At 35.6% G+C, this 14,634-nt stretch overlaps 1 pseudogene; it reads left to right on the forward strand.

The window, feature by feature from the left end:
• The first annotated feature begins 4,919 nt into the window (after positions 1 to 4,919).
• On the forward strand, positions 4,920 to 5,191 carry LOC101596320 (annotated as a pseudogene).
• Positions 5,192 to 14,634: the final 9,443 nt, after the last annotated feature.

Here is a 14,634-nt window from a genome sequence, read left to right on the forward strand (position 1 = left end):
ATATTCCTTTTGCATGAAGAACTTATTTAAGTTTTTTTGTAATAATACTATCAATGAGTTCTAAATACACCTTTATCTTCCATTTTTGGAAGATGTTTTCAGTGAATATAGACTAGATTTACTAGATTTTGTCAGTATTTGAATGATATCACTTCATTCTCAATGGCATAGCATTTTTGGTATTTAAAACACTAATTCAACATCCCCAAAGCCACCTGTATTTATAGCTGACACTGTCACAATAGACATCTGAAACCTTCATTTTATAGCTAGCATAGTTATATCAGTATTTACATATTAAATATCTGTTATGATATTTTCTTTTCTTCTATATATTGTTATGACACCATAACATTTAAAAACTGTATAAAAGTGAGTTATGTCACCCATAAATTTCAACTTATGTTAAATTTACATATTCTTTTTTGGAAATGGGTGTTGAAATTATATATTGAAAATTAGACAAATTTATTTTTTTTTAATTTTTTATTTATTTATTTGAGAGTGACAGACACAGAGAGAAAGACAGATAGAGGGAGAGAGAGAGAATGGGCGCGCCAGGGCTTCCAGCCTCTGCAAACGAACTCCAGACGCATGCGCCCCCTTGTGCATCTGGCTAACGTGGGACCTGGGGAACTGAGCCTCGAACCGGGGTCCTTAGGCTTCACAGGCAAGTGCTTAACCGCTAAGCCATCTCTCCAGCCCTAGACAAATTTATTTTTAATAACCTATTTTGGCTATTTGTTCTCAGTAGCTTGCTTGGCTTATCCGCTCTTTGACTCTTATTACTCCTTACTGACACAGTTTATTTCTGGATTGGCATTTTGTTTTCTAAAGTTTTTTTTAACTTATTATTTATTTTATGAGAGAGAGAGAGAGAAAGAGAGAGAATTGGCATGCCAGAGCCTATAGCCATTGCAATCAAACTCCAGATGCTTACGTCACCTTGTGCGCATATGTGACCTTATGTGTCTGGCTTACATAGGTTCTTGAGAGGCAAACCTGGGTACTTAGGCTTTGCTGGGAAGTGTCTTAAGTGCTAAGCAATCTCTCCAGCCCCTAAACTTTAAAAAGCAATTATTTGAGAGAGAAAGAGAGAGAGAGAGAGAGAGAAGGAATGGACATGACAGGGCCTCCAGCCACAGCAAACAATCTTCAGACACATGTGCCACCTTGTGCATCTGGTTTATGTGAGTCCTGGGGAATAAATCCTGGGTTATTTGGCTTTGCAGGCAAGTGCCTTAACCACTAAGCAATTTCTCCAACCCCTCCCAAACTGTTTTACGATGAAAAAATCATTTCTTTCTTTCTTTTGTTTTTGATTTTTTGAGGTAGGGTCTCACTGTAGCTCAGGCTGACCTGGAATTCACTATGGAGTCTCAGGGTGGCCTCAAACTCAAGGTGATCCTCCTACCTCTGCCTTCCAAGTGCTGGGATTAAAGGCGTGTGCCACCACACCTGGCTAAAAAAAATCATTTCTTTTTATAAGCAATGAATCAGAATTTTAAAAAGAAAGACAAAATCAGGCCAAACAAATATGATAAAAACATGATTTATTCATGTTTTATTTGTAGGGTGTTTTAGGTGAGGATGTTTTGCATTTCCAATAATAACTGTACATACCAGATTCAACCCTCCACCAAATAAGTGTTTTAAAACATTAAAGCATATAGTTTAAGACTTTTAGACATTGTAGGGAGATCTTCTCTGTTGCTGATATTTTGAAAACTATGTTAGTTTTCTATTGTTGCACTATAATTTCCCCCACTATCTAGCAGATTAAAACAATAAATATATCCTATTAGAGTGAAGTACAAAATTCAAACTTGGAAAAATGTATATACTCTTGAATTATTGTTCAGTTTATCTGATAAAGGTAGTCAGAGTAGAGACTATGGAATAATAAAACCTGGAATCAAATGCAATGCCACTTATTTTTGGCTCTTTGGCAAATCCGTATTACAGAGCTTCATTTTTTTTTCAATTGTGATATGGAGGCGAGACTAACATATAGCTGACACGATTATTATAAGAATCAAATAAGCTATTGGTCTTAATGTGGGTCTCATCCCAAAGTGAACTATCTAGAAATTATGGTTGTTAATATCACCATTGGCTCCTTTTGATTGTTTGAGAATCATCATCATTTCTGTTTAAAGGTACACTTAATGATATGAGTAAAGGGTTGTATGAAGCCACTGTTAGATATCAACATTTTAATTCAAGTAGCTTAGTGCACAAAACAATCTTTGTTCTGATAATTTGGAACAGAGGAATGAAAATACAGGATTCAGTTTGGGAGCCAGGGAAGAAATGGTTCATTACTTTGGGTGCTTCTTAGAGTCTCCTTAAGGGGCAGCAGGACAGAAATATGAGAGTTAAGCAACAGGGGCTAGAGGATGTCAAATAGGAAGAGTTGTGGTTAGGGAAAATACAAAGACAACCTAATCCATTTTAGAATTATGTTAAATACTTGATAAGGATGTGTGTGCATGTGTTTGTATGTTCTTTAAAAATATACTGTTATAGTCCCCCTTGCTACAGAATACATCACAAAAGTATCTCACTTAGACAATAATATTGGAAAAGATTTTCCACTTTAACCTCTGTGATAATCTCTGATTGTTATCTTGACGGGATTTACAATCACCATGGAGGAAAAATAACCTGGTAATGTCTGTGTGGGATTTTCTGGATTAGATTAGTTGAGATGAAAGAGCCCACTATTACTGTGGGTGGCACCATCACTTGGTCTGGGTTTCTGGTTTGTGTAAAAAGGGGAAAGCTATTGGAGCATTTATTATTTATCTTACTATTTCTTACATAAAGATATGACAATGTTACTTCAGCTTACTGTTCCTGACATAATTTCCCCACCAAGAATGACTCTATCTAACCTCTGAAACTATAAGCTGAAATAAACCCTTTATTTCAATAAATTGCTTCTGGTCAGGTATTTTGTTCCAGCAATGAGAAAGTAACTGATACAACTTCAAAGCATGGCTTTCTTATACAGCTAAGTGGCTATGTACTTCCTGCTGGTGCTTTTTATAATTATTCCTCTCTGAGGAAGTGAGAATTTTACAAGATACTTAGTGACTTTACTTTTAGTAAGGGTAGCTGCATGTTACTCATAAAAGTATTTTCATAGGGAATAAAATTATGGAAATTCTAGTGGGATGGAAATAACTCCTTTTCTTAATGAGGGTGGAGATTGTTTTTATTTATGAGAAAGTGAGTGAGTGAAAGAGCCTGAGAGAGAGAAAGACACACACAAAGACACACACACACACACACAGAGAGAGAGAGAGAGAGAGAGAGAGAGAGAGAGAGAGAGAGAGAGAGAGAGAATTCGTACACTAGGGCCTTAGCCACTACAGATGAACTCCATACACTTGTGGATGTGATGTGCATGTGCCACCTGTGTACATGTGTCATCTTGTACATCTGGCTTACATGGGTTCTGGGGAGTCAAACCTGGGTCCTTAGGCTTCTCAGGAAAGCAGCTTAAGCACTAAGCTATCTCTTCACCTGAGAGTGGAGTTTTCATGTTATTTTTGCATATCTTCATGGCTTCCTTTGGACCCTATTCAGTTCAACATCAAAGGTATAAAGTACTCATGAAATTCTGAACTCCATCTTGCACAGCAGAGGCACCCCTGCCAACTCTCAGTGTCCATAGTCTATGTAACTCAGAGTCCAGAGTTAGACTGTGAGAGAAAACATACACAGTGTGTATAGTATTATCATGTAGATATGAATTGGCCTCTCATTTCTAATTCATTCTGTACTATTGCTTTCAAGTAATTTCTGACAGAAAGCAAGTCTAGAAAAAAAAATTATACTAAGTGTATAAATAAACCCCAAACCATTCATTAGCACTATCAACACTGTAATAAAGCTCATTATTTTTACCTTTGAATTATTGACATTTTAATTAGAGAACACACTCAAAGTTGAACTGCACCCAGTACTTTCTGCAGAACTTCAAGCCAGTTTTATTATATTAAAAATTTACCATGTGCCAGAAAGCATGAAGACTTTCAAGTGGGTTTAAAGGAATTTTTACTTTTTCTATTTTGTTTCCATTGTTATGCTCATATAAGTAACATTCTCACTTATCTTATTGGAAAATATGGTTAATATTGATTGCCAAATTGTCAGGATCTAGAATTATCCAGGAGAGAAATCTCTGGGTATGCCTGTAAAGGGAATTCTAGATTAGGTTGAGGTAGGAAGACCCAAACTGTGAGTATTGCAATTCTATAGACTGTGATCCTAGACTGAATGTAAAGGAAAAAGTGACCTGAATACTAGCATTTGTCACTCTCTGCTTCTTACCTGTGGATGGAATGAGGCCAGTTGTTTCATGTGCTTACCAACATACCTTCCCTGCCATAATTCAGTGTCTTCCTGTATTCTTGTGAAATGTATGTAATCCCCAAATCAAGCCTTCTTTCCTAAAGTTAATTCTTTATGAGTATTTTGTCACAGAAACAAGAAAAGTAACTAATACAGAATGATATTAGAAGTTCGATCATTGCTATGGTGGGTCATAGGCATCTGGGAATACTTTATGGGAGGAATGTGGAATTGTTTGAAATTTTGGGCCAAAAAAATCATAGAATTCTATAACCAGAACTTAATGAATCAATATGCTGGCAGTTTGGAAGAACAACAATATCAACAGAAATGCAGACAGGAGAGGCCCAGCTCATAAAGTTTCAGAGGGAAATGAAGACTCTATTCTGACTGAGAATCTGACCACATTTTGCCTATGTCCTGAGAACTTGAATGAGACTATATTAAAAATTAATGAACTAGTTTGTTTGGTATAGTAAATCTGAAGAATAGCCACATAAGTGAATTAACGTTTTGTAATAGGAAATGTGCTGAATTTGACCACTTCTGTCATAGCCATGTGGGTTAATGCTGCCACTAACCTTTTGCAGCTACTGCCCCTCGAGCTTGTGGACAAATGTATAAGATCAAGAATTCACATTGTGATGAAGAGTGATAACGAAATTGTTGTACACTTCTCAGATTTGATGACTTTGTCAATATGGTGCTGGAATATGTCAGTGAGTTTGAAATCACACCAGAGGAAGAAGGATTACTAAATTAGGTCATATTTTGCTAAATGGAAATAGTAGAACTGCTGGTTCCTGGAGGGGAAGAGCCTGAAGTATGAGCTGATTTCTTGACTCTGCTAGATTCTCTTTTGTTTTATAATGGCAAGAAATAGAAACTTTTTTTTTTTTTTTACCTTTAGTGTTTAGATTCTATATAGCTAAGTTTCCTACTAAAGGGAAATACTTTAAAGATGTATGTGCATAAGTTAATCATTTTTATTTTGGAAAAAAGAAGTTTTTTAACTAAAAAATAAAGATTTTTTTGATTAAAAACAAAAAGAAAAAAAAAAGGAATGTGCTTAATTGAACTTGAGAGATGGCTCAGCAGTTGAGGCACTTGCCTGCAAAGCCTAATGACCAGAGTTGGTTTCCCCAGTACATACCTAAATTAGAAGCACAAGATGGCTCATGCATCTGGAGTTTGTTTGCATCCATTCTTCCTCTCTGACAGTTGTGGCACACGCCTTTAATCCCAGCACTCGGGAGGCAGTGGTAGAAGGATCACTGTGAGTCTGAGGCCAGCCTGAGACTACATAGTGAGTTCCAGGTCAGCCTGGGCTACTGTCAGATCCTACCTCAAAAAAAGAAAGAAAGAAAGAAATGCACTGAATAGAAGAGATGTGTGTTTAAACTTTGAGATCTATGTTAGAAAATGCTTTATGTGCAGTTTTTCTGAAAGTATCAACTCTAGGAATTTTATTATCTATTTTATATGGTCTTGTAAGTATAGAGTCATGTCAACTGCAAAAAGGGATAGTTTGACTTTTTCCTGTCCTATTTTTATTTCTTTTAAGTCCTTTTGTTTCATTACTCTAGCTAAGACTTTAAGCAGATTATTGAATAGAAATGGGGAGAGTGAGCATCCTTATTTCATTCCTGATTTTAGAGGAAATGATCTCAGCTTTTCTTCATTTAACATAATGTTGGCTGTGGGATTTTCATACATGATATTTATCATTTTGAGGTATATTCCATCTATTAAAACTTCTCCAGGACTTTCATCATGAGGGCATATTGGACTTTGATAAATGCTTTTTCTGCAATATTTGAGATGATCAGGTGATTTCTATCTTAAGTTTATTTATGTTATGTATTACATTCATTGATTTACATATGAACCAACCTTACATCTCTGATATGAAGCCCACATAGTCATGAATAATAACCTTCTCAATGTGTTATTGAATTCAATTTGTGATGATCTGGTTCAGAATTTTTACATCTATATTCATTGGGGAAATTGACCTGTAGTTTTCTTTTCTGTTGTTATGTCTTTATCTACTTTAGCAATAAGAAGAATGCTGTCTTTGTAGAATGAATTTGAAACTGTTCTTTCACTTTCTATTTTGTGGAACACCTTGAGAAGAGTTGGTAATAGGTCGTCTTTGAAGTTTGGTGGGATTTGATAGTGAATCCATCTGGCTATTCTTTGTGGGGAGACTTAATTATAGCTTCATTCTCATTTTTTTTTTGTAATGTGTCTGTTGAAGTTATTGATGTCTTCAAGTTTTCACTTTGAGAGGTTATATGGGTTTTAAAATTTATCTTTATCTTCTAGGTTTTTCAGCATTTTTGAATATAAGTTTTAAAAGCATTTCCTCATAATGTTTGGTGTTCAGTGGGGTCTGTTGTAACAAGTCCATTTCTGTCTCTGCTTTTGTCAATTTATGTTTTCTCTCTCCTTTTTATTAGTATCACTACAGGTTTATAAATCTTATTTACTTTCTTTAAAAACTCTCATTGTGTGATTAATTCTGCATCTTGTTCTTTTAGTGTTTACTTCATTATTTTCTGCCATGATCATTATTATTTATTTCTCTCTGTTGGTTATGATATTGGCTTGTTACTTTTCTAAAGCCCCAAACTCAGAAAGACCAAAATCACATGTTCTTGCTGATATGCAGGTCTCAGCTTGTAATAGATACAAGTATGCATATATAGTGGGGCAAATGTAGATAAAGACAGAATGATAACCAAAAGTGAGTCTAAAGAGATAATCTGGTAGAAGTACGAGGAAAGCATGAAAAGACACACGTGATAAGTAAACAAGCATGGAGGATACTGGGGGAGGCAGAGGAGAGGGGCATTATGAATAGGAGGAGGGGGTAACATACACACATTATATTTTTAAATGCCACAGTTAACTACACTTACATTTCAGTATATCAACTAAAATAAATAAAAAATAAAACAGAAAATGATTTATCTGCCTATTAAAGACTCACAGGCTCCCCAAGAAGTAATTAATAAGATTCTCAATTTCACCAAACAGATATTTAAATAATCAAGTGATGATAACACCAATGATGATGATGATGAGGAGGATGATAAATGACATGATAGTTAACCCATGGCTCCTAATCTCATGACACATACAGCAAAGCAGAGCATATTGTATTAAGTTGGTATATATGTGTGATAATGCTAAAAATAGGAATGTATGACAAGGAATCTTAATCTTATTGAGAGAAGTAGAGAATGCCTACTTGCAGAAGGGAATTTTTAATTTGAGTGTATTGGGAGATAAACAGAAATAAAAGGAGAAAAGTGTTACAAATAAAGGAAATGTTCAAAGATATACAACATAAATGAGTCCATTATGGCTAGAGTAGAGAAAGGTGGTTAGGATAGATACAGGAGATTCTGCCAGTATGTTTTCTGATAATAATTGTGTTTTCAGCTCATTTGTTATCTTTCTTCTTAAAATTATTTTTTCTGCCAGAAAATGGTTCCTTTTTATGATTTAGAACCTCTCCCCTATATTGCTTTTATACCAAAGCCTTTTCTGATCACTTTCACTTTATACTTCTATTAACTTGCTCTATTTGCTATATCACTTTTCTCACTATATTAAAAACATATGAAACTAGCTTTTATTTATGTTTCTTTGTTTACTACCCATCTTTATTTACTAGAAAAAAGAAGCCATGTAAATCTTGATATTTGCTAGTTGGCTAAAATGACCTGTTGAGCATGTTCATGTTCTTTTCAGCTGATTTTTCTTTTCTGTGGTCTCAGATACTATTTTCTCTTCACCAGTGGCTTTTGTTCTTAGTAAATGATCCCATACTTTTGCTGGAAAGACATTTTCAGAAAAAAGTGGGAAACAACTTTTTTTTCATTGTTTATTTTTATTTTTTTTGTTCCGATGGTGTTGGTAGTGACTGTGGCTGCAGTGGGGGATGTGAGCGTCAGACTGTTCTGTGGATGGCTTGTGGACCAGGGCAGTGTGTCCTTACCCTGCTTTCTGGTTGTGTTCAGGGCTCTGACGGGACTGGGGCTGCTGGTTGTGGGATGGTGCCTGCTACAGAGACTGAGGACAGCTGGGGTGGGGGCGGGGGGCTGTTGGCTGCCACTGTGTCTTATTGCCTGAGCTCCGGGGACCTAAGCCCTGCTGGTCTTTGGTGTGCACCCGGGGAATGGTAGGCATTGGAAGTCCTGGTGATGATGTTGGGGGACTCCTGGGCCTTCCCTTGTCAGGCTTCCTGAGAAATAAGAAGGAAGACTTCAGAGCCTCTTTCCTGGTCTGCAGCTCTGCAGCTCTTTCATTCTCTCCAGCAGCTTCATCCAAATGGGGCTGCCCAAAGCACTCCCCTCCTGCCGGCCAACCTCACCTCCAGCTACTCCTCCTCCTCTGGAGAGGGGACTTGTTCCCAGTTCCCCAGCCCACCCAGCTCTCCACTGGAGATCCTGTCTCTTCTCTGGATACCACTTGATTGCATTTGTTTGAACTCCTCCCCCAGTAAAGAATTATCTTGAAAAAAAATCTTTTTGTCTTACATACTATGATCAGGCAATCTTTTCTGGTTCCCTTTTATATTTTCCTATTTTTTTCTTTTTACTCCTCCTTAGGAATGTAGCCTGGTTTTCACTTGTTTTGTCCTACCTATTTCTCTTTCAGGTTACTATATTTCTCTGGGTTTTTGCCAACTTAAGGCTATAAATTTACCTCTTAGAACTGCCTTCATTGTGTCCCAGAGATTTTGGCATGTTGTGTTCTCATTATCGTTTGACTCTATAAATTTTTTTGATTTCCTTCTTGCTTTCTTCATTGACCCATTCATCATTTAGTAGTGTACTGTTTAGTTTCCATGATTTTGTGTATGCTCTAAAGCCTTTCTTGCTACTGATTTGTAGTTTAACTCCATTGTGGTCAGAGAGAATGCAAGGAATTATTTCAATTTTCCTGAATTTGTTAAGATTTGCTTTGTGTCCTAATATATGGTCTATTTTAGAGAATGTTCCATGTGCTGCTAAAAGAATGTATATTCTGCAGCATTTGGATGAAATGTCCTGTATATATCTGTTAGGTCCATTCCTTCTATGACCTCATTTAGTCCAGATGCCTCTCTGTTTATTTTTTCCCGGGATGACCTGTCAATTGATAAGAGTGGGGTGTTAAAGTCACCCATCACCACTGTGTTTGGTGTTATCTGTGACCTTAGTTCTAATAGTGTTTGTTTGATGAATTTGGGAGCCCCCATGTTAGGTGCATATATGTTTAGGATTGTAATGTCTTCCTGTTGGAGTGTGCCCTTAATCAATATAAAGTAACCTTCCCTATCTTTCTTGACCAACGTTGGACTGAAGTCTACCTTGTCAGATATTAGGATAGCAACCCTTGCTTGTTTTCTAGGCCCATTTGCTTGAAACACTGTTTTCCAAACTTTCACCCTAAGATAATGTCTATCCTTGTAGGAAGGTGAGTTTCTCGGAGACAACAAATTGTAAGATCCTGCTTTTTAACCCGGTCTGCAAACCTGTGTCTTTTGGTCACTGTGTTCTTTTTGTGCCCTATTTGGGGTGGGGGGGCATAGCCCTGATTTAAGAAAGACTAACCTCTGGAACTTTCCTTCCTAGAAGTGGGCAAGCTGCTCTTAGGAGCAGAACCTGGGAGGTGAAAGAGCTACCTCCTGATACATCTATCTTAGGAGTGGGCTAGCTGTCTCTAGTAGCTGCCTGAGGAAAAAGAAGTGAAGAAAAATTTAGTTTAAGCTATTAGTAAACCTACTGCATCTGCTGTCACTGCTGCTCTGATGTTACTCCAGTTGTGGATTCCTCTTGTTTGCGTACAGGTACTCACTGGCACTTTTATTGAATAGTGAAAAGCCAGTAATATGTGAACAAGTAGTATATTTCATGAGCAATGGATAAAGAATTTTTGACTTCGGATAATCCGTAAATATTTGTTAAAGGAAACCATTTATCAGTATGACCTGCTGGACTCAACTGATCCAAAACACACATTATGATCATGACAGCAATCTCATTAACTCCAGTTATTGCCTTCATCAGATATGTGGGTCCATAGTTACTGACCTTGTTGTCTTCAACACTACAGTTCAGCACTTATTACACATATATCTTTGCTCTTTTTTGTTTTTTAAAAATATTTTTATTCAACTTTATTTTTATTTATTTATTTGAGAGAGAGAGGAGGGGGGAGAGAGAGCATGGATGTGCCAAGGCATTCAGCCACTGCAAATGAACTCCAGATGCATGTACCTCCTTATGCATCTGGCTTACATAGGTCCTGGAGAATCCAACCAGGATCCTTTGGCTTTGCAGGCAAACACCTTAACTGCTAAGCTATCTCTCCAGCCTTTTTTTTTTTTTTCTGAGGGAGATTCTTACTCTAGCCCAGGCTGACCTGAAATTCACTATGTAGTCTTAGGGTACCTTTGAACTCATGGTGATCCTCCTACCTCTGCCTCTCCGGGGTTGTGATTAATAGTGTACACCATCAAGTCCAGCTATGCCTTCATAATTTCTGTTTCAAATCACTTGCTACTGATTTTTACACGTTGATTTTGAATCCTGCAATTTTTCTTAATTGTTTATTAGTTCTAAGAACTATTGGGTGTTTAAGATTTTATTTATACAAGACCATGTCATCTGTGGACAGTGATAATAAGAGCTCTTCATCTTTAACAGTTTAAATACTCTTTACTTATATCTCTTTCCTAACTGATCTGACTGATTTCTAGTACTATGTTAGGTACAACTGGTGAAAGTGGGCAGCCTTGACTCCTTACAGATTTTAGAGAGAATACTTTCAGCTTTTCGACCTTCAATATAAAATGGCCTTTATTATCTTGGGGTATATATACTACAACATTATTTATTTACTATTTTGACAAATGCCTTTTGTTCATTGTTGAGATTACTGTATGTTTTTGATACTTGATTTTGTTAATTTGGTGTATCATGTTTTTTGACATGCATATGTTGTACGAGCCTTGCAAAATGAGTACTGGCACTGCTGAAAGTAGGATGGTATAGTCTCCAACTATCACTGTATGTGTGTGTCTCTCCACACTTAAGTGCTATTGGACTGCTGATTTTTGTTAAAACAATGCAAGTTTATTTTATATGTTCTAGGTGTTGGTGTATGGATGCTAGGAGGTCCATTATTCAGTCAAACACAGCCAAGACACATATATTTACTGCCTAGGTTAAGGGTAATAAGAAAGAACACTAAAAAAATGTCACCATGTTTCAAAGCATTCCTATTAATACATAAAGAGAACATGCAGATTCAGCTCTATATCCAATATAGTCACTCTGAGATTAAAAAAAAAAAACTAGCCTCATTTCAATTACTTCCATATTTTAGCTTCATAACATTGTTCTCCTTAAACTACAAGAAAAGGACATAAGGAGGTAAACAGCAGGGTAATATCCTATATGAACATAGAAACAAAAATCAGTAACAAAACTGTATCCAACCTGACAGTACTAAGGTCTTCTGCTTGTTAGGCAATGACAGCATATAATACTGGACTTTCTTTTGATGAAAGCCTTATTATTCAATCTTTTCTTTTTACTATTTACTGATTTATTCAGGGTTTTTATTTCTTTATGATTCAAGCTTGACAATGTATATGTGTTCAGGAATATTGTCATTTCTTTTGGGTTATCAAATTTGCTGATGAATAACTAGCATAATAATCAGGTAATTTTTATATTTCTATGGTATCAGTTTTTTTTTTCGAGGTAGGGTCTCACTCTAGTCCAGGCTGACCTGGAATTAAAGTTGTATTGTCTCCTTTTCATCTTTGATTTATTTGTTTTCATTTTGTCTCTTAGTAAAACTAGGAGTTTGTATATGTTTTCAAAGAACTACCTGTTTCATTAATTATTTGTATATTTTAGGCTCTTAGGCTATTTCATTTTTTTAAACTCTCAGTTATATTATTTCTTTTCTTTAAACTTACTTTGGTTTAGTTCTTGATTCCCTACCTCCTTGAAAAAAAAAGTGATAGGCTGTTTAATTTAAATATTTTCTACTTTTTTCATGTGAGAATTGATTTCTATATGCTTCTCTGTTTGTACTGCTTTTGCCATATTCCATAGGTTTTGTTATTTTTGGTCTCCATTTTCATTTAAGACATTGTATTATTTTTCTTTTTGTTATCTTTTTTGACATACTTGTTCAAAAATTAATTGCTTAACTTCTATATATTTATATAGATTATAGTGTTTTATTGCATCATTTTGTGAAACACAATTGACATGATTTCAATTTAAATTGGCAATTAATGCTTACCAGGGGAGGACATTTCATTGCATCTTCTTCAGTGGTGTAGCCACTGATAAGTTGCCTATGCTCCAGAAAATAATGCTCCTCTCCATGCTAATACACGCAACAAGTAATTTAACTCAGTGAGTCATAAAAAAGAAATGAAAGGTGAAGAGAGACTTGTTGGGAGGAAGATAGGATTCAGTTGGAGTGAGAGGAAGAGAAGAGATGTCAATGGAGGGGGAATATGAACAAAATACATCATATATGTATGAAGTTGTCAAAATAAAAAAAATCATTAAAATGCCCAATGTTTCATTGTTTATCATCTATGTTAGAAAATGTTCCTTGTGCTGATAAGAAGAATATGCATCCTATAGGTATTGCGTGGAATAATGTTCTGTAGGTGTCTAAATGCACATTTGTTTTAGGGCACAATTTATTGCTGTTCTTTCTTTGGTTATATTCTGTCCAGATGATCTGTCCATTGCTGAAAGTAGGATGGTATAGTCTCCAACTATTACTGTATGTGTGTGTCTTTCCACATTTAAGTCTATTAATGCTTGTTTTATATATTTCATTATGGTGTTGGTTTGAATCAGATGTCCCCCATAAACTTATATGTTTTGAATGCTTAGTCACCATCCAATAGCAATTTGAGAGGTGGAGCCTTGTTACAGAAGATATGTTGATGGGAGCAGCTTTGACATGTTCCCCTTTCCATAGGTCAGTTTAATCTGTTGCTGGTATTGCCACCTACCATGGCAAGAAGTGATATCTAAGCTTCTGTTCATGCCTTGCTTTCCCTGGCCATAATGTTTCCCATCAAGAACTGTAAGCCAAAATAAACCCTTTCCACACATTGGCTGCTTTTGTTCAGAGGATTCTCCCCCATGAGCAACACAAAGATAATGACAATTACTATGATATAGTTGCATATACATTTACAATTGTTACTTCTCATAGTACTGTTACAGCCACTTATGTTATTATATAATCACTTTACTTGTCTGTTTTTAGTACTTTTCCTTTAAAGTCAATTCATCTGAAATAAGTGTAGCTATTTCTGCTTCATTTTGGCTTGAATTTCCAAGTAATATCATATTACATATCTTCATTTTCAGTCTATGTATATCCTTATAGGTGAAGTAAGAGACCAATAAGCAACCTATAATTGGATCTTGTTTTAATCCATTCAGTTCCTCTATATATTTTTATTAGAAATTTTACTTCATTTACACAGATGGTAATTATTGATAGGTAAGGTCTTGGTATAAGCATTTTGTGACTATTAAAATTTTTTTATATTTTTATTAAATTTCTTTTTTTTTCTTCTGTTAGTCTTCCTGTGGTAAAGTCATTTTAATCAAGTAGTTTGTTTTAATTCCTTGTATATTACTTTTTGTTTGTCTATTATAGAATTTTGCTTTGTGATTACTATAAGGCTTATAGATTTTTTTTTTTATCACAACAAGCTATTTTGAAATGCTAGCAATTTTACTTGAGCACAAAGAGTAGGAATATAAGAAAAGCATACTACTAAGAAAATTGTAGACTTATAATCCAGTCCTCTTGATTTAATCTTTTAAACATTTTATCTTTATTTACTTATTTCAGAGAGAGAAAGAGACAGATAGAGAGAGAGAGAGAATGAGTATACCAAGGTTTCCAGCCACTTCAAAAAACTCCAGAGCTTACCAGTTTAGCTAGATTAGCTAGCCAACAAGGCCAAGAGATCCTCCTCTCTCTGCCTCCCTAGTGCTGAAATAACAGGTATGTACAGTCATGTCTAGCTTTCTTACATGAGTGCTGGACATCCAACCTCATGTTCTCATGTGTTAAATGTGTGGCAAGCACTTTACCAAATGAGCCATTTTTCCAACTCTCTTTTACTTTGCTATATATGTCTTAGATCTTGTTTTAAATTTTGCTGATTGTAATATTCAGCTCAAAGATTTCTATTTGAAGTTTTGAAATTGC

The sequence above is a fragment of the Jaculus jaculus genome, chromosome X (assembly GCF_020740685.1).
Source record: "Jaculus jaculus isolate mJacJac1 chromosome X, mJacJac1.mat.Y.cur, whole genome shotgun sequence".
NCBI classification, from domain to species: Eukaryota; Metazoa; Chordata; class Mammalia; order Rodentia; family Dipodidae; genus Jaculus; species Jaculus jaculus.